Consider the following 22,764-nt stretch of genomic DNA (forward strand, 5'->3'; position numbering starts at 1 on the left):
TGAATATTTATAGGGAACTATATTAACTATAAGTCACTGAGTTTCGAGTATTAGAAATGGAAGGATAAAGTTACTGAAGATTAAATTATGGAAGGAGACGTCCACCCGTTAGAAGGTAGATATGGCCGTAGAATGGACGAGATCCACAATTGTTTGAGTGAAATTACTTAATTCATGAATGAATGTTTTCTGGCAATTATTTGTCACTTCTGCAACAATATTATCTTTAAATAAACTAATAAGCTAGTTTAATTTTGTAAATTATATAGCATAAAATTATTATTGCTATTTATTGAATAAAACATGGAATAAAAATGGAAAGCCAGTAACATACCTTAAATCTAACCAAAATTTTGTATTTCTTTATGATTTAACAATAAGAAATTGTATTAATACTTTTACTTATATAAAAACCTTATATTACATCACTCAAAATAGTGTATATACACAATTAACAAATAAAATACTTTACAACATTATCTCTCAATCCAAGAAAGCATTATATCAACAAAATTCAAATCAACCAAACCCAACTTTTTTTCTATAACTGGACTCCCTTAGCAATTCCAATCTCCAAATTGATCTACTGAATACAATTAAAATGCGACCGAGTGCCCATGCCCGATTAAAATTGACTAATTACTCTTAGGACAGGATGCGACAGAGTTACGTGTACATCCGATCAAACACGGATATAGCTGCGGTCTGACCCGCTCAATAATTCAACACCGTTTCGATCCGTTTTACCAGATAGGAGAAATAAATTTAATCGTCGTGGTAAAGCCATGAGTACCGCCAAGGGTGCAAAGGGGCGCCGCAAGCTCGATACGGTTTGTTTGCATTTGACATTTTGGAACGAAGATTCCGGATGAAGAGAGTCGATAACCAAGGAAAGGATTGGAGTTTCGTGCGGTTTCGGACAAGCGACCGGATAATTTCTCTGGTGGTTATAGCTCGAAAAATGAAGTTCCCTGTGTGTTCGTTTGGAACCGAATCGGAAACCAGTGATACCTTCTGATTAGTATTTGGGTTGTTGAACATGAACCTCTGTCAATTTAAATTCATAGCGAAAGTTTGCGATATTTTCTGATATTATTGAAAATAAATCTCTGTTACTTTGTAATCGTATTAAAAATTTGTCATCTTCCGAAATTTTATTAGAGACATTATAGATCTCTGTTAATTTGAAGACGTATTAGAAATTTGCTACCTTTTTTGACATTTTGGAGTCGTATGTCGCAAAATGTTTATCAGAAATGTAAATTTTTAACGAAGAATCCCGTAATGACAATGAAATGGATAAAAATGCAAAGGAAAGCAATTCTCTGGACGAATCCTCACGTCATGAATTTAAAATACTCTTAGTAGAGGGACAGAGAGAGAGAGAGAAAGAGAGAGAGAGAGAGAGAGAGAGAGAGAGAGAGAGAGAGAGAGAGAGAGAGAGAGAGAGAGAGAGAGAGAGAGAGAGAGAGAGAGAGAGAGAGAGAGAGAGAGAGAGAGAGAGAGAGAGAGAGAGAGAGAGAGAGAGAGAGAGAGAGAGAGAGAGAGAGAGAGAGAGAGAGAGAGAGAGAGAGAGAGAGAGAGAGAGAGAGAGAGAGAGAGAGAGAGAGAGAGAGAGAGAGAGAGAGAGAGAGAGAGAGAGAGAGAGAGAGAGAGAGAGAGAGAGAGAGAGAGAGAGAGAGAGAGAGAGAGAGAGAGAGAGAGAGAGAGAGAGAGAGAGAGAGAGAGAGAGAGAGAGAGAGAGAGAGAGAGAGAGAGAGAGAGAGAGAGAGAGAGAGAGAGAGAGAGAGAGAGAGAGAGAGAGAGAGAGAGAGAGAGAGAGAGAGAGAGAGAGAGAGAGAGAGAGAGAGAGAGAGAGAGAGAGAGAGAGAGAGAGAGAGAGAGAGAGAGAGAGAGAGAGAGAGAGAGAGAGAGAGAGAGAGAGAGAGAGAGAGAGAGAGAGACTGTTTCATCTACATTTATCACGAAGCACGCTGAAATTTAAATTATCGCAGCCAGTTAATTTTAATGTTCATATATGAATTAAATTTAACTAAATATTGTAGATGTTATACATTAATTACACATACAGTTTACAATATTTACTATATATTTACTATCATTTTTCCTTCTTTAATAAAATAATAAAATAGAAGATAGAGTAGATTTATTGATAACATAATTACAAGTTATATATAAGAGGGAAACAGAAATAAAAAGGTAGAAATATAGTGTCCCGTTAAAGGAAATAACTGGTACTTTGAAACGTCCGGAAATCCTCCATCCCCAGTGAGGCTGTCTTCAACCTTCCACCTTCAACTTTTATCTGACACATTTTCTGTTATCGCTAATGTAACAGGAAAGGTTGCCCTGGTTGATGTTTATGAATGTATACCGAGCGGAATTAAGAGAATAGAATTTCCTTCACTTTGGCCTTCTCGTATATATTCATTATCAGATAAGAAACGCGGACATGTACCGAGAATGATGAAATTCAAACCTTACGCTATGTTCGAGTAACCCAACTGTATGTTAAATATTCATAAAAGGCGTAGGATTCATTTATTTATTTTTGTGAACTGTTTACGGTAGTTAATAAAAAATAATTGTGTTAATAATAACACGGAAGTATACAAATGTATAGCACAATAATATATGTTTATGATAAATATTACATATATTTTTTAATATTAGTATTCAACAAATATTAAGTGGTACAGAGTATCTGATTTTCATATTTCACAAATTTTTAGTATCTTTTTGAGAGAGAGGGGCGCCAGATTACGTCTATTCATGATATTTTTATTAGTGTGAAGTAAAAAGTTTACAGCATAAATATAAATATTTACTAGTTTTAAAGCTGTTTTATATTAAACAGAGATATGTCATTAGATATAGCCAAATTGAATAGGCTATAACTGTATCAATTAGGAAAAGCAATTTTCCCGCTATTATAACTTTGTATATGAAACCAATGACTTCAACACGTTGGCCGCAATTCACAGATATGGATGCGCGCAGCTGAGATATCGTTAATTGTCGAGAAATCCATATTATACATTAGCTGCTACTGATGATTGAGATCACATGCTCGATAATTTATACATTAAATAGACATTCTGATGCGAATAATACGATAAGGCAATAACGCATCAAACAGGATCAAAATTCATTTCTCTATGTGATTTTCACGCTTGTTTACATAGAGCAATAATTAGAAAGATCCACTACATTGCATTTTCAATCAATTTACATTATCGAATTCTATTTTCTTAACAATGCGGTTATGAAAAGCGAGTCCAAGGATTTATTCAATAACTTTTTCTTCCGTTCTTGCTATTTTTTCTTCTACGATAAACGTTCAAACACCTTTGTGAACTAGTATCGATTTAGTGTGGCTGTCAACGCGTTAATAACATCGCATTTATGCAACTTCCGCTTGATCCTTTGGTCGGTTAGAATGGAACGAGTTGTAATGTTGTTAAAACACCTCTAACAGATATGAAATTCACTTCAGGAGAATATTGCGGACAATTTATACATAGTGTCATCAAGGAACATCTGTCTTGGACGGAGTATCCTAAGCTAGGCCACAGAAACACTGCTACATTATCTGGACTCGACGTGTTCGCATCATATAGCTAATTTGCATGGAATAGACTTCTGGATGATTATAACTCCGGACTAAGCTAGCTAGAAAGGGCGATGGCGTCAGAGGATGCAGCTGGAAAATCCGATAGCAAGAAAATTGCCACCGCATTATCCTTGAGTTTCGATACGGCAAGTTTAGTAACATCCATGGCAATGCACGTTGATATCGATATACGAAACGATAACGTTCGCAGAAGTTCGCAGAAGAAGATGATTAATTCGAAACCTAATAGGAGGAGCCTTACTACTATCGAGCGAGTTTGGCTGTTCAACGGATATAGGCAACGCGGGTGAGGCGTTGATATATTACGCGCAACAGATTTTCACGAATCTTGATGCCACGGGAATAGTTCGAGGTTGTTCTAGGACTTTGGAAATTATGTTGCATGAAATTTAATATCATACTATGAGGGAGTTGTAATAGTAAACGAAGTGGGTGACAAAATCTCTGTGATTTTATTTAATTAATGTTCCATAAATTTTCTGAGCGAATCATCCATAGTACGCAAGATAACTATTAAGCGATACGAAAGTTTTTACGTTTTCTGTACCAATCTTTCGTTAATTTCAATTAGATGAATTTATTTAGTAAACATTGTGCCTGTCTTCGTATGAATATATTGTCAGTTTTTTAAATAATACGGTATATAGACTTTTGTAACATGAAAGAATCTCACAACATTTGGATTTAGTTAATAAAGAAGAGAATTTACCGTTCTATCTCGTCAGTCACAAAATAATTATAGTACTAATTTGAATTATTATAAAGAGATTGATACATGGAATAAGTTGAAGAAGAAATTTGTAACTTAGCAGAAAAGCAATAATGATTTCCATATATATTAAAGATTTAACGCCATATTATTACGCATATGAAATGAAAAGGAGCAGGATGGTGGAAGTTAGTGCGTTTAATCAAATCGACAGGAAAACTGTAAAAACAGTAGATCCGTGAATAATTTCGTAATTTCCAGAGTTTTAGTCTTAAATAAATAGCACAGTAAAACGTGTGTTTAAAGAGCTGAAACTCGTTAAACGAAGCCAGGAAAAATCGGATGACTTTTACACAAACGTAACTTCCACTCGACTTAGATATCTTCTAGGAAGGCACGATATTTTACGATGGATAAATATTGTCAGCTTGATGAAGTTGATTAAAGCTTTTTATAAGCACGAGTACTTATGTCAATCGCGGAGAATATGAATTGAGAATATTAATATGATAGAACCGTATTTATACGAACTTGTATCTTCGTATGACTATAAAAACATAATATCATGGAAATGAAATGCAGAATCTGATAAAAAACGCTTTATTAGAAAATGATGACATGTGCAAATACTTTCTGTAGTCACTGCATGTAAAAGAAGATCTATTGTAACGGAAAGGCCATTTTTTATGTCTATGTAGACGGTATTACCGTCTACCTTTTTAAAGGAAGTTGAATATCTTTTGAACACGAAAAAGAAAAAGAAAAGAGCAAATTGGCAAATAAAAAAAAAAGAAAAGTACAGAGACGATCTGGTAAATAACAACTGCCGTTAGATACCAGGACAAATATTGAATTCGGAAGAAAGAATCCACGCATGGTCTGAATAATTCAATTTCTAGTAGCAGATATCTGACAAACAAAATTCGAACCTATACTTGGTAATCCAATCGAATAACTTTTCTATACTGTGAAACTTTCTGTAACTACTTTTCGTGTTATTTATTCCTTTCAACATTTATTGATCTAACTTGGATCTTCGAATACTTAACTTTGTAAGCAAAGATTAAGCATTTCTAACTTTAAAACTTAACAACGAGCAGAGAGTACTTGTAAGTAAATACAATTTTAACAAATGCATCTTGCTGCTTCTCTCGTACGAGTTCGCATAATTAACGACCCGAAATGCTCATGTACACGTATGTAGCTATCACTATCGTATGACAATGGTCTTTGTTCCATACTCAAAGGACGAAATTAGTTCTACAACTTCTGGTACCGAAGTTGCAACTAACCCTGAATATGATTGCTTTAATCACCAAACCAAATGTACCTGTGCAATCGTGTCTTGTCATCTCTCGGAGATTGTAATATTAGAATACAAGATATATATGTATATTTATGTTTACAGTGTGTAGCGAATAAATCTTAAAGCTTAAACAAAAGGGAAAATGTTAACAAGCGTCTATCACGTAACGCGAGTTACAAAGTATTAAAATGATTTCTGATTAAAGATACTTCGAGTTTTCAAAATGTCATATCTCGTCAGATAACAAAGACTCATGATATTTGAAATTGTGTGAAATTGTAAAAATTTCTCTAGGCACAGATTAAAACAGGTCGCTCCATTTAACTACATAATGCACACCGTGAGCCAGGTAATCTGAATCTTTCAACGACTCCCGGATATCCCGTTAAACGCTAAACCTTGATGCATGAAGCTCGTAAAACATCCACTGGGAAGAGGTGAAAATTATGATCTTCGGCCGAGATCACGTGATCGTTGCTTGAAAAAAATATAACGGTCCTTCGTGTTCGTTGACGGGGACACTACAATATTAATTTAGTAATGGAATCAAGTGTATTATAAATAGGTTCGAACATCTCGGGAATACTTGGAAAAAGAAAACAAAAAGCTATACCTTTTAATGATCTTTAAGGTAGAGATAAATTCTCGTGAATATCTCTAAAAGGAGACAGCGAAGAAAAGCTATACTTTTCAATAAATTCCTAAGTGAGATAAATTGTAGATCTTTATATGTACATTGAGAAAACAGTACTTTCAAGTTCAAATATAATCGGGATTTGACCGAGTGGGTTTATAAGTATTTTCCAGAAACATTTTATTTTATGTAAACGCGTATAAAGTAATATTTTTTAGATAACTGCCTATTTGGAATATTAAACGTGTACGAAATTGGAATGTGTATTATATATGTAATTTTTTATCTTTCAAGATTCAAATATTCTCAGAGACCAGCACGGAATAGCCACAGTAGGAGCAATAGCGAAATTCCTGTATGTATTTACAGTAAAATGCGATGCTTTCACGTTTTCTTCCGCGCGACTTACAATTCTCCAACCAGAGTATTACATTTCTCACTAACTTTTATATCCTTATAATGCAAGGACAGTTGTTAACCGAGCTCTTTATTAAATCATTAACTCTTCATGAAATAAATTTTATTAAATAAATATGTACTAAATAAATTGTTAAATAGATTTTTATAAAATAAATTATTAAATATATTTTTATTAAGTAACAAGTTTTGTCATTATCTTTTTTGTCATTATTTATCATTATCATTTGTACCATATCAAATGAGAATTAAATACGGGTTTCTCAACAATTTTTTACAAGCTATCCTGTTCGTGGTAAAAAGGAGAGAATACGAAGAGGAATGTTGCATTTCCTTCGGTGGTAGAATAAGAGTATGTACTTAGTTAAGGTCAATAGGCGTGTGTCATCGTAAAACATTCAAGATAATCTACATCTCCTAGTTAACTATGTAATTACCAAGCCTTCTGACCGCGGCTTTTTAGCTTACACGTACATTACTATACGTACGTATATGTATAATGCGACAATGCAACGCTCACAAAACACTATGCAATCCGATATTTTAGCAGAATTGTATTTTGAACAATTGAAAGCAAAATTAATATATAGCTCATTATTTGTCTTTCTTTTATAGAGGGATTTATTTAAAGATCATTGAATATATAATAATTTGAATACGCTTGCAGCAAATTCTGATTTAATTAACGATATAAATAAATTATCGCAGTAATATTAATTTACGTTTTATAATTAATTTCCGTTTCAAGATCGTAAACTATTCAACAATTACGAATTATTTTGTTTATAAAGTTTGAGCATATTTACTTTATCAGTTTTACGATATTGCTAAAGCAATTACATTCTACATTTTTTAAAATACAACACGCGAAATTCCAGCACATATATCAAGTTTTTAGTTTGACTAAAAGTGTTCGTTCTATAGCAGCTCAAATTCATAACTTTCATTTTATTTTTAATCACTTTACAATTAACACAAGGTATCTTTGTAAAAATTTCTAGATTTTCTACTCGTATATGTTATTAATAAGTGCTTTTAGTACCGATCAAAGGAATAAAGGAGACGAAATGGATTTTGTATCAACGTATCGAATGTCAGAATAAATATTTCACGAAGAAAATTTAAATGCGGTACAACTTTCGATTAATACATAGTGTGGTATACAATTTTCTAATTAATACGTAATACAACAGAATTTTCAATTCAGCAAAAGCACGCTTCAAAAATTTGCAATTTTATGCGAATTCGAAACGGTAATGGATGATTTTCAAGTGGCGTTTCATTCATTTGTTAGAAGCGATTTTCCAACGTAGTATATAATATAATTGGACATTGATTGCAAAATGAATATTCGTCGCCCACGGAAAATCTGTGGAAGTGAAAAATATGCAAAAATCACGTGACAACTTTGTTTTCGTCGTCGCTTTGGAACGAAGTCAAACATCGTGTTTGTCAAAATGCGTGTGTTGACATCCATTATAACTTTTGAATAAACCAGAGGATAACTCTCTCGATACTTTGTGAAAATATAGCTAGCTGTGTGAAATTTCCGAGTTCTCGCTAGAATATCATTTTATTGTGAAATAAATCGCATAAATATAAAACAATATGCTTTCCTTGTCTAATGAATATTTAATTTTCGTTTACTAACAATTTCTCATTAAATAGCTTTGATGTAACCATTGCGCATGTAAAAATCGAACACATGGCGTAGACAGAAAAAAATATAAATGAAGAAAGCGACACTAATTATTTCTGTGTTCAATGGTTTACTTTAGATAACTCGACGAAACGGAGAGATACTATTTCAGCTGCATATTGTCACTGTTAATGATTCCAAATACGTACTGCAGGTCATGAAAATATTCAACTGCTTAAATTTACGAATTTAACAAACGAAATATACATGCTAATCGGAAATGCATTGGTGTACGTTTAAAACAATATAATCTTTGCAGCAAAGAGGATGTTTTAAGGTTATATCATACAGTTAGAACATTGGACAAGGACATATGCTGTATTCACTGTAAATGTTTTATAAAGACTAAGAGATATTTCAAACATTTGACTCATCAAATGATTTACATAACGTAGTAATAAATATTCTTAACTTTCATGAAAATATGTATATATAACGATATATAAGTCAATGTTCCGTCCATTTAAATGTATTTAGAAAGCCAATTAAAAAGACACCAAAGTTATTTATACACAAGGGAACGAATAGAAAATAATCGAATTATGTTTACGTCTGATGACAATGTAAGAAAAGATAAGAAAGACATATACAATTTGACGTGGACAAGTAGTGGATGATCGCGACAGTGTCTCAACGAGCTCTTAACTTTCATTGGGATTGCGACAAATGTAGTTTCCAGCACGCGCGTATCTCGCCCTCTTAACAAGAATATTCTTACCCGCGTCGTTATTTCGACACGTAGATCTTGGCATTCGTTCAGCTCGTTCCCCACAACGTTACCACTGTAAATTTCAAAACTGCACAGGTCCATGTGTCATATCGTCATTTGCATCAACAACCGTTTATGCTTTCATCGTTTGCCCGGTTGATTTTATACAAACCATAAATTGTTGGCTATCCCTTCGTTACCTGAAATAATGTAAAAATGGAGATGACGCGAAACTGAAATTCAATCCGTGGAATCAGGAAATGTACTCACGGTCTTTATCCCATCGGATAAAATAAACACGTAATATACGACCTTTAAGTGATGACACAGCTTCATGCAGTTTTATCCCACCTGCGCTGGTAATTGCTTGGGAGAATCCAGGAAATTTCAGCGGCCTCGTTGTATATATTCTTGATTTAACAAGCAATTTTAAGAACTTTGAAATGGCCCAGCTCGGATGAAATATTGTAAGAAGAAGAAGGAATGATTTCATAATTGAAGACGTAGGATAGGTCAATTACTCCCCTTTATTTATAAATTAGATCAACTAAAATCTATCTAGCTATGAAACTAATGTATAATATATTTTTATAATCAATCTAAATGTTATTTTTAATTCTTCCTGAATAAATATGATTTTTTACATTCATTGTTGGTAGAAAAACTAGATGGCTCATGTCCAAGCCTAATATTGTTACTACTAGAGAGTTTTAAAATACCGGAAAATATTCTGAAATACTTATCGATGTCTCTACTATATTCTACAATCATCTACTCTATCAAATGATTACAACCTGCCCCACTTAAAAAAAAAAGAAAAAAATATTGGAAGAAATTCAAAAGTATTTCTCTAGAATATTTACCTATGAAGGATTAAACCACGTATTCCTCTCCCTCATCAGAACGACTCGAAAATAGAAATAATCCTAAACACTCGATATGTACTACCGGCAATCGCAATAATCGCGTGAAATCCTCATTTCTCATTCACTATAACGAATTCTGAAGTCCTTGCCCATTATCGACATGGAGGAAGAGAGTTTCTACATAATACAGAGCGTAGTAGCCAGAAGCAGGAGGAACAGCAAGGACGAGTCACTCGAACGGCGCTTTTCATTACGCGAGACGATCATCAAATCAAGACGTCCCCGTATGACGTCCGTGGATGCCTTTAAAAATAAATGCGGAACAAGTGGGTGCGAGGGAGGAAGATCGTCCGACGAATTAGACGCTGCTCGACGTTGGAGAGCCGTTGAACGTGTGCAGTTGTAGCCTCGTGTACAGAAATAACCATGAACACCATGGAAGTGTATAAAGGGAATCAAGGAACGAAGGACGTTTCCCGTTGACCCGAATAGCGTGACCCGTATTCTCGGCTACAGGACGCGCCGATATCGTCGACCTGAAGTGAGAGCTCGATGACCTGCGGGGGCGTATGAGAGGTCCTTTGCCAGGATTAATTGAAATTGGAGCAATAATAATTCGCGTTTAATTGCATCAGAAGCTCGGCTGCGTTCACTAGCAGCACAGTCGTTCCATGTGCGTTCGATTAAAACATTCCATCTCTCGTCCCGTTTACGTTGATTGAACCGTTTGCATATACGCGTATCCGAATATCCTGAAATAATACGAAATTGTGCGCCATCGAAAACGTGCACTAGGCTTGTTCAAATCGTGGAATCCAGCTCGCGAGAATTTACGACGACGTGATGCAAAATCGAATAATTGTCTCGTCTGATTCACGTTGGCAAGAATCTGACATGACGTGTTTAATCGTAGACGAAGATACTAGACAGAAAAGAAGGAGCTACTGAACTCGAAGCGTACGATAATGTAACGTGGTGAGTGGAAAGTTTAAAGTGACTTGAATTTATTGGAATATTGAGTGGGATTAGGGGCAAGGAGTGGCGATGGTTTTATAAATGGTACTATTGAAGAGGTATCAAATATAGTATCGAAGAGATGTTTTTTTAAACCGTGCGCTTTATATACTGATAGGTTTTATTCATGACAAAATTGGAATGATTTTGAAGAATATTAGGCCGTGCGATAGAAATTTAATTACAATTTGGTTACAGTTCTAAAAAAAGTTTGATTTTACGATGAAAATTTGATAACCAAATTACAGGTAGGAAACCTGTAACAATTTTATTCTTTATTATTATCGCAACTGTATATAATAAGATATTACAACAATAATAAAGTTTCGTGCGCAGTAATAAAATTGATAATTGTTATTGTCAAACAATGTGAAGATGTTTTATTGTTTAAAATTTAAAATTTATCTTCAGGATATTTCATTTTTGCGCTATATATCAGTTGGAGAAAATTCTTCTAAGTTAATAGGAAGATTAGTAACATCAATATAATAAGTTAAGAAGTATAATATACATATAGAGCTTTTCTGTTAACTGTTTCAATTTGCACACTTTGATAAAGTTAATCATCAATGAATCAATAATCTAATTATCACCAATGTCCAAATACTTGTGGAAGATAGTGTACTTTAGATTAGAACGAACGTGTGATGAACTTCACCTCGAAAGAAATAAAGCATGCTTCTCCTCGATGCCCTAGGAAGAACTTTTCCAAGGATTCCCAGCAGTCATAAGAGGCTACTGAAACATTTAAATAGGTACATTAAGTCAACTGCTGCTTCTTGTTTCTTTCCAGTTACTGTAGTAATTCCGTGCTAACAGAATTATCATACTAAAATAACAAGAAGTGAAAGAAGTAAAAGAAAAAAGGCAAAAAAGACAGATGGTAGATCAATTATTAATGACTCTAGAGAAAGAAGAATTTCTTATAGTTATTTGAATCAATGGTAATTTATTATTAATATTCCACTCATTGATATCTGAAAACAAATTCTCCGATTTCTTATTATTTCCTTAATTACGAAGACGCGCAATTTTCTACTTCCATATTTTTATTAAATTACTCATCCCTAATGCATTGGTAAATAAAAAAACAATAGACACGCTGCTTCAATATCGAATTCGATTTCCTGCAAAAATCGACATTGGATAGATTGGAAATCAGAATCCGATCAATAGTACAAATATTACTGAAAATCGAACTGTTCGTCCTGCGAAAGTTCGTTCTTTCTCCGCGTTTCATTCTGTCTGCGTTTATCGCGAATTCAGTCTTTCACCATTTTCTATCTTTCTCTCTTTCCCTGATTCCATTCTCAAAACTGCAATGAAGCTAAATGGATTTTTAGCTCGCCGCCGAGAAAATGCTTTTGTGCCACGATGACAACGCTGTCTCGGAGAAAGCTCGAGGACCCTTTGAAGGGCTGCGAATCCTTACGATTTGATTTACGATGCTCTTCGGTTGGATTCTCTCTTAGAAGAAGAATGAGAGAAAAGAGAGAGAAGGAGGAACTCCTTGCGCGTTGTTGTTCGGAAAGAAAACCAGATAGAATACCAAATTATGAAATTATTTCTCGATGTACAGCGATTTCAACTCGTTCTAATTAGCTCGTCCTAGAAAAGATAGAAGCTTAATTAATTCACAGTAAATATTATTATTTACGAGATGAAGAAGCTTATGCTTATTATTTTAAATAAATTTTAAAGATTACCTTCAATTTAATAACTTTACAGTTCATTTTGTCTATCAGACAATAGACCTTGTAACAAATTCAACGTGCTTGATAAAAAATATTTTTATCTAATAGAATGATACGAAGATAAAAATGTTGAAATAAAGAGTGATTTTGTACAAGCTGAATAACATGCAAGGTCTCTACTGGAATTTATTTTAAACTACTATGTACCTGTAAATGTTGAAAAAAATAAATACGTAAATTTGTTAGTAATTGTTCCAATTAAAAGCTTCATCGGAATATTCTGATACAGCTTCTTTTTTAATCTACTTTAATTTTCAGAAAAATTAGGTCGCTGCATGCAATTCGGCTCGTACAGCATCACTTTATGCCTGCGTTTGTGTTTGAATGTTTTTATCACCTTATTGAATATAGAAAAAGCACATACTTTGTATCATGTTTCATAACTGTTGTATCATAAATACCTCTCATACCTGTTAGCTGACGTACAAAGAACTACAAGGTTGCATATAACAAAATTAAAAGTGTCCGTGAAAATCTATTTAGAGACACGTATACAAAATATGTAATGCTATTGGTTAAAAAGTGTAAAATCCAGGACCAAACAAATTTCAATGATTTGTTCCGTACAAAGGAAGAATATATACCTTTGTCTTTTTTAAATTTCTTACAATTATTTTATAACTCTATCTTATAATAGTTTCATTTTTAAATTCTTTAAATAAGGATTTTCTGCACGAAGGATCTTATCTACCAGAAAAATTATATTTCTCCGAACATTGTCGTTGATCATTAAATAAAACTACTTCAATAATAGTATCGTTATACCAGAGGAAATGCTGGTACTACGCAATGTCAAAATAAATAGAAAAATTGGGAATAAGCTCGGGACATCTGACATTTTCGTGATGTTTCCTCTTAAAGCTGGGATTGCCTTGATGCAACGAGTGATCTTGCTCTTTGTTTCGTCTGAACTTGCGTCGAGGGTTATCTTCTCAGCCTAGAGACCATAAGATTCTCCAACCTTGACACAGATCGTTGAGCTTCACGGGGAAGAGAATGTCGCGCGGAGCTGCCCGAAACTTTTAATGCTTCGGCCTATTTAGGGGCAAGCAATTTAGCTGGTCGCTCGAAAAGCAGCTTAACGCTGAAGGCTGTCTGAGTGATTTGTTCTGCAAAGAGGAGGTGAGTGATTTTTATTGAACAGCGATTCGCCGAAAAACATTCTACGAAGGTGCGAGAGAAGCAACAAAGTAAACAAATAGAGTATACTATACTGTAAGATGAACTTTTAAAACATTTCTTTTCTGAAATATTTTATTATTGACATATCCAACTGATTTAATATAATCTTAGGGGAATGGTACAGTAGACGATCTTTGCTTCGTTTCATAGTATTATTGTACATTGTAAGTTGTAAATTCTCGTTGTAAATTTCATACATGAAAATATATTCTAGGTAAAAACTTAATAATAGGGCTACTAAAATGGTAAAAATGAATATAATTATCAATTATTCATAGTTTCTCGTAGTAATTTTATAAATTTAAAAGGATTTACTTCCTTTTTGCTTGCATTCCTCTTGCGTTATGTAATTTTTCATGTACCTTCCATTTTGATTTCTTAATTTGATTGATTTCTTGTATATGAATTTCTAATGCAACACTTTAGCCTCGTCGGTAATTCTAGTGTTAAGGATATATAGAGTTAAGAGTTTTTAATTTCTCGAATAATTATACGAAAAGGTACAGTACACCATCGTCATACGTTTGCAAAATTTTTTAATTAACATGGGAATTCTGTTCTAATTACACAAATCAGGCACGTGTTTGCTTTCGTTTGTTAAATATTATGTGAAATTCAGAATCACTGATTGCACACATCTATAGTCCTATTAAATGATCGTATGGGAAGCTAAACAAATTATTTTAAAATTCAACAAATTTGATTCTACTATATTTGATGTGTTGACAGATAAAATTCCAATTTGATAGCCTCGTATCGAAGCGTGCAAACAGCCCGCTCTCCATTAACACCAACTTTTACCGGCGATCAAATTTGTTTCCTAACAGCAAACTATTCAAAGCATGAAATTTACCTCGTCAAATGTTTGTGCATAAAGTATGTCAAACACTTTCTCAAAATATCTTGCAAGGTTAATTTCTTTTTTTATTACATCCTCTAGCTCTCGCTAACAATTCTACCCCTCAAGCTCTTCGAACCTCGTAGGTCACTGCAACGGTATAAAAACTAATGAAAACAGGAATCGAAACAAGAATTCATCTGCAGAGAAATATACTGCTTACTTCATATCCTGGATTTGTTTTTTCCTTTGCCACGAAAATTCTATTACTCGTTTTTAATCGAATTTTTCGTTTCAACGCTAATGGAATTTAAAAACGAATGCTCGAAGTTTTTTACGTACATTAAAAGATCTTTAAATTGAAAATAAAAATTCCAGAGAATCGTTGTAGTAAATAAATATGGCGAATTTCAAGCGTAGAACGTTCAAGGCTCGATTATTTGTTGATTTTCTCTGGAATCACCGTGATCATATGCAGGAACGAGGAACCAGAAGCATTTGCGTCGCGTTTTGAATGCACTGTGGCAGAAAATTGCAAATTTTTGAAGCGTTGCGATAGCGAACGAACTTTCTTGGAGTTCTTGACTGAATTTGTAGGACGAAGTGCTGTGAAGCGACGCAAGCTCCGCCAACATTCCCGGGTCAGGAAGTCGCTTGAGGCGTTGAACTCTATGTGTTCATCATCAACAATTACAGTCATATCGACGAGTAAATTGCAAATCTGAACTGTGTTAATCGTTCCGACGTCATTATTGCTCGAGAAAGGTTTCACTTATCATAGCGATATATGAATACACACCCTGAAACTAGTACTTATTGTTCCATAAAATTAGCCCCTTCGCACGAAATAAGTTTCAAATGAAATTTGCAAATAAACTGTGATAATTTGAGGTAATTTATTTATGGATCTTTGATCTGTATGAAGTGTGGATTGGAAGTTTATTCTTAAGATCGCTTTGATATTGAGAATTGTGACGTTTCACAGTCACAAATTATTTATCAAACAGAGAAATACATATTTAAAATTATTTTAAAAATGTATAGAATACTTTATAGAATACTAGATGGAAAATATATACTTTACAAAATTAAGTAACATTACATCAATGGTTTTTTAAACGCGTGATCGAGAATAATATTTTAAGCTTTCTTGTTTGCACTATGTTTCTATTACTCCCATTATTTTTCGTTCAATTTTCTTCTCTGTTTCATTTCTTTCTCTCTTTCAACATTTAGATCAGGACTTTTATTTCAATCTATTTCCATATTTTTAGAAACTGTATAAAATAAGATAACTAGACGACTCGAAATCGTTCTACGATACTATAAATGAAAACTGCAAGAAAATTGCAAGTAAACTTGAGTGGTAAAATATTATAATATTTATTATGTTAGAATTTTTACGTTACATCTATTAAAGGTAATATTTTAATAAATTACGCAGCAATAATTTGCTGTCAATTTTCCTGCCAACAGTTATTTTCCAGCAAGTTCCTAATTTTAATAATTAAATCAATTTGTATAATAACTAGTGAATTATTAAACGAAGTAAACCAGTGACCGAAATTTCCATTAAAGACGCTTTCCATGTCATAACTCCGCTTCGGTTCACCTTGTCACATACGATTTGTGGTTTTGCTTTTCATAAAGGCCCAGACCTCATACCCAAGGGTTTCGCATCCATTAGAACCATTAATTGCAAGCACCGCTCCCCTGGTACTATGATATGTGAATATATAACTAGGGTGAAAGAACAGAATATCCCAAGTATACACAGCCGACAGTATGTTTAAATATAAATCAACTACCAACCTTCCAGGTTCATTATCAAACGTAAACTCGTATGATTTATTAACTCCATTCCTCGAAACTGTCAATCCACTGTATTCGAATTCCGTATCATAAACCCAGTCGCTGTAATCTATTAACTATTTTTTAACTTCTTAACATCCATCTATAATTCGAAAATTAAATTATACACGTAATTTTGAGACTAAGTACGAAATTAATTTACTATAAACCAAGAAATAGCTTGTTGTTGATGATACAAATGATGTCATGTTTTTAAATAGTTTTAAGTAAAAATCTCCGGCTAAACCACTAGCCAAATCTCCAAACAAATCTCCACCCAATTGAGAAAGAAATAATTCTACATTAATATTGTACATATTTATACCCTTCAAAATCTCTCAAATTATTTATTACATTGTTATTTATTGCGATCCTCGACTGAAACTTATCAATCTCTGCTCCTATCTAATACAATTTTAATTTCTAATAGCCCTAATTCTCAGTAAATCGCTTTTTTAACAGATGATACATCTCGTTTTATATGAATAAATTGAATGTATGTATATATTACTTAATCTTAATACACTTGAATCTAATTGATTAGTACTTATATAAGCGCTATGATAAGTATCATGGCCACTGTATCTCCTCCGCCAATTATAACACTAAACTGTGCGACTGACCAAAGCTCCCGAAGCTTCACATTCTCTGACGTAAACGTTCTCGCGATATTCTCGTCTAATCGAGAGTAATCTTTTACCTGACGAATAACAAAAGTTCAACAAACATCCAACCGTGCCGTGACCCGTTGATCGACGTTTCAATAATCAGAGAGCAAGGATCACCACCGTGTTTCCATAACGCTTGGGAGGAGGTGCGTTGAACGTCAATGACGAGGAAAGACAAGGCGGGACCGACCGCGAAAATAAACGTTCCAGTTTTAGCGTGTAACAGGTATTGTTTGAACTTGCGCATCGAGGTCAATTAAACAAGTAGCCAGGACGAGGCACGCTGATGTTTCATGTCAAGACCTCCCCAGTGTCTAATACGCATATCTTTTGCGTGTACCATGTGTGTCAGGGTTAAATCATGCGTACGAGGGCGGGATGTGCGAATTTTCAGTGTGGCGGATGACACATATGGTCACGCTTTTAATCCGACCCTGCTGTTTTTCGGTTTGTTAGATACACGCTGCAACTGCGTAGGGCTCGCGTTCATCCGGTCGATGCAATATACAGGGAAAATAGTGAATGCGATGAAAGAAGCGATTACGAGCTCGATATCGATAACGAGGTTGCTTTATCGGAGATTTGGCACTTTCATCTCACGCTTTATAACCATGCTATGATTTTAGAATTTGTATATTCTGAACTTGCTCTTATTTCATTAAACAGGGAGACTTTTAATATTTTAAGAAAAATTTTTGTCACGCGTACGAGAATAGTGCATGCAAATTTTCAGGGTATGTGCAGCGAATGACGCACGTGATCACACTTTTAATCTGACCCTGCTTTTTCCGCTTTGTTAATCACATGCTGCAACTACATAGAGCTCTCGTTCGTCTGATCGATTCAATATACAGGGAAAGTAGTGAATACGATGAAATGGGTGATTACAATATTGATATTAATAACGAGGTCGGTTTATCAGGGATTTGAGCCTTTTATGGCTTCTCGTACAGTCATATGATTGAGAGTATAAACGGTGTTCTTTTAGAAAAAATATCTTGATCTCTCGTGTTCTAAGCTTCCTAAGACTTTACAAGTTGTATATCCCTATATCTTCCTTTTATTCTACTAAACAAAAAGATTTATCTTATTGAGATTTATCTATTCCTAGAGACTCGTATCTTTTATTTATATCGTATTTATTTATATCGTCTTTAATCATTAAGGAACACCATAATCAAAAAATCAACAAAATTGTACTTGCCATATATTGCCTCTGTAATCTTTATTTGTTAAATTGTGATGAAATATCGCAGAAGACTTGATTATTCAATACTCCCGGTTATTAAGGAGATTTTTCTTCTAATTTCTTGCCTTTTTCAACAATTTTCTTCTTCTCCAACTTTCAAAGTGAATCTAGATAATTGTGGACACATTATGTCACGTTAGGTTTGTGTTCAAATAAAAATAAAATGAAAAAAGATTGAAATATAAAATAATAATACAACTGTAAAGAAAACTCAATAAATCACTGTTTCGATCCAATATAATCACATAGTGCAGTATGATCACGGAATAAGCAATAAATGTGGCAATGAATAAAATGCGTTACGATAATGGAATACAATATTTTTAGGATATTCGAGCGGATAGAACTTCAGAATAGGCTGTTTCAAGGGTGACTTGTTGCGAGCCGCTTTAATTAAGGTCGATCCTGTGCGCCGCAAAAAAGTTTCGCTTCCACAGATTTTACAATCTGTATTCTGGCACCTATGTAATTTGTTACTCCAAAACTTGAAATTTTAATCACCTTATCATAACACATTGCTCTCTTCTCTTTTTCAGAAAAAGGAATACGTCGAATAATTACCTAAATAATTGAATCAAAGGGTACGTACACCAATAGTGTCTGTACATAAATTCGTGGTTTTTATAAACTTGTCAACTGTATTACGTATTTGACTATCTCTTGATTAGAGGAAGATTTCCTGAATTGGCAGGAGCTTATTCTGTATGTGAAAATAAGTCGAAAATGTAGAATATGACTTCTTTATGAATTTGAAAACTTGTCAAGTAGCAATCCTCGATCAACCAGGCTCAAATTCTATTTTTTCGAAAAAGAAACATCGTAAGAAAGGATTTATTATTCTATATTTTTGACTTATTTTTATATGTATGAGGAATCGTATCCTCTCCGATTACACGTGCATAATTCATTCGTCGTGAAATACCATGAAGATTTTCTTACACTTTTCAACGTAGAAACGCATTGACGTCGTCTGATTAATTCTTCCATAGTTTCACTGGCAAAGCATGTACCAATGGGGAACGCTGGCCACAATTTCCCTTTCCGGTTGATCTACCATGCCCCTATAGACATCGATTCAATCTAAACAGTAAACGTCGCAGCCATTATTCGACGACAGAATTTGATGCTCGACACTTGCTTCAATCTCTTGTCGTAATCGGTCAAGCCTATTCAAAGCGAAAGTGACCCAGTTTTCAAGATCGCAATTTCGAGATCGCCACGTCAAAGCCGTTTGCACTTCGATTCCATTTAAAGTGGGATGCATTCTCTCCTGCATTAAATTGCGAGCGATAATATGATTGAGCTCCATCGAAACCTGTCAATCCTCTCTTTCTCGGGCGACTCCTTCTTTTTTTATTTTTTTATCTCCATTACCAACAACGCTCATGAACTTCGAACAATTCAACGGACACTCGTTCGTTTGGATTTGGATGGAAAATGATTAAGACCACTGCGGCCAATCATCGGTGATTTTCATTGATCGAAGATATTCTTTCTCGAGTGAATGGCTCCAATTGACGAGAATCGTTCGTGTGTACTACAATGAACAAGAATATTGTCATGAATTTGATTATACAAAATGTTTTATTTTATCTTTTATTCGTTTTATAGGATGTCGTATATATTTTGTGAATCTTGTGTAAATCTTGTTGTAGAATTCTTTTATTTCAGTTATTTGTAGAATATAAATGCATAAGTTACACGACAGAGTTCGAAGTTTAAATACATAAATATTCGTTATCATTGGCCATCTGTGTAGTAAAAATAAATAACAAGAGATACATAATGGACGCTTCTGATGAAACACGAAATTTTTATCATGAAAATGTAAAATTGATACAAGAATCGATTCGATATAGAACTGCCTTGAAACTGTTATAAAATAAAAAGGATAGTGGGTTGTGAACTGATAGTGACCGTAACTAAAATGGACATAGAAACTTCGATTCTCTATAACAGTTATTCAAAATAAAGATTCTATATACGCAACTGTTGAAGTAAAATCGACATCATTACAATTTCCAACTTCTACTTTCGGTAAACGTAAATTCAAAGATTATTGATATTAATTCGAAATATTTGAGATAAAAGGTTATATTATATAGAATGGTCAAATAAAATATCGTATTTCTCAGAAATTTATGCAGAATTTTACAAAAAATCTGATCTGCGCCAATATCTTTGTTTATTACTATCACAAGATTTCATATCAACTCTAATAAAATTTCTTCAATATCCATCCGATAATATCAATAAAAAAACGTGATTACTTACAGATTCATAAAAGTGAAAAAAAAATACTAGAAACTAATTTTACCATTGATAAAAGTGATAACAGACTTTACGAAGCGATAGAAACAAATGTCCCATATACAGAATGGATCATTAAGAATTAGTATTGATTACATGTAGATCTACTATATCTTCGACCTTTCTACGGGTCCATCTTCTCAATTTCTCTTTCGTGTGAGGTACATGCTATTCACCCCTCTCCCTAAACATCGTCGGCTCTCGTAAAAGCGAATTTAGCTTCCTTGAAACCAAGTAGATCTTCTCGAAATTTCTCCAAGGTTACAGGGCATTTGGGAGCAAGCTATACCTCGCTGAGAACTCATTGTTCCAAACTCTAAATCTGGGCTACATAAATTTTTCGCATAACAGTATCGCTTTTGTAAGTAGGTGTAATAAACAAAATTATTATTTCTCATCGATAAATACAATTTTATCATACAATTAACTGTATATCTTGAATTCGATTCTTATTACTTTGATATAAATGATCATATTTATATATACATCGCGTTAAGTATTAAAAATGTAATTATGTGAATGTAACAAAACATATACATACTTATAATACATCTTTTCTTTCAAAGTTGAAAAGAATCTAGCAATATAAAAACCTTCCTGATGATCTTGCAGGCCAAGACACTCTGTATTTCGTATCGTTTTTACAACCCTTTAATAGAACTTCAAAGAGCATGCGATAGAAAACAATAGAAAGTGAGAAATTAATATTTATATCGAGAAATATTAGTCACTTCTGTATTAAAAATTTTCGACCATAGCGTCAAACGTAATTCCAATTACTAAAATTGCGGGATATTTCGTGTTTTTTATTTTTCGAACTTTCTCGTACATTTCCTACACGTTTATAAGAACATTTTTTTCCTAAAATATATCATAATACACTAAAAACGCTTTGATTACAAGAAATAAAGATACCTTGTATATTCTCATTCATTTTTATCTACATCCAGTATTGCGAAAGGTTCCGATCTCCGGTGGTTACTATGGAGAAACGTTTGATAAAAAGAAAGAAATTATCATCCACCGGGAAAGCGAATTTCTAAAGTCAAATTGAATTTTGTTCTTAAATCTAGATAAAAGACAACAAAGAGTGGTGATCGAGGAACGGTGCTTATCACCATTGCATAATTCTCTAGAACGATTCATTAAAACAAACTTGCACGATCGCAGTTTCTTTCCCAATTAATTCCCCAGGATTGCGTTCATCGTTTTGACGATTGACTGATACAGACACAAATCCGGTTTCTGCGAGATTATCCCGCTGTAATGTGCAACGTCAAGTAGAGAGTCGCTACAAACGGCGAGTCACTCGAAACGTTCGGAGTCAGCTTCCACGAACAGCCTTTCATGAACTCCGTAAATCCTCTCCGGACAATTAAGTTTGTGACTAATATCCGCGTACGTTCTCACAAGGGGCTACATTATCTGCTTTCCTCCCAGTTAAATTTCCACGAGCAATAATTCTATTTAAAACTTGTGAAGTTTATTTTGTTACTTATGAAAAATATCTCACGAGAAAATACACCATATTTTAGATGCATTTACACATTTCAAAATTGTTGCAAATTCTTAAATTTTTATGTAATTTAAATGTAACAACTGCTAGACTATGGATATTCACGCAAATTTATCCAATTTTTAATTTCCCATAAATGCATAAAAATCCATGGTTTAGTTATTGATTTATTTCTCTTCGTTTGCATACACAGGCTCGCAAAGCTACGTACTTGAACGCCTGTATCCGTAGAAACTTTTCATGAATGTATTATGTGGTTTATACGAAATATTTTGAAGTTTAATTAGCATCGTTATGGGTATAGAAATGAAGAAGTACGTAGAATCGATGAATAATCGATCAAGGTTGTAGGGGGGTGCACCGTTTACGCAAATGTTGGGAAAATGTAGTTCATGGGCGAAACGATAA

Source organism: Bombus impatiens, unplaced genomic scaffold (genome assembly GCF_000188095.3).
Source record: "Bombus impatiens unplaced genomic scaffold, BIMP_2.2 scf_0083, whole genome shotgun sequence".
Lineage (NCBI taxonomy): Eukaryota > Metazoa > Arthropoda > Insecta > Hymenoptera > Apidae > Bombus > Bombus impatiens.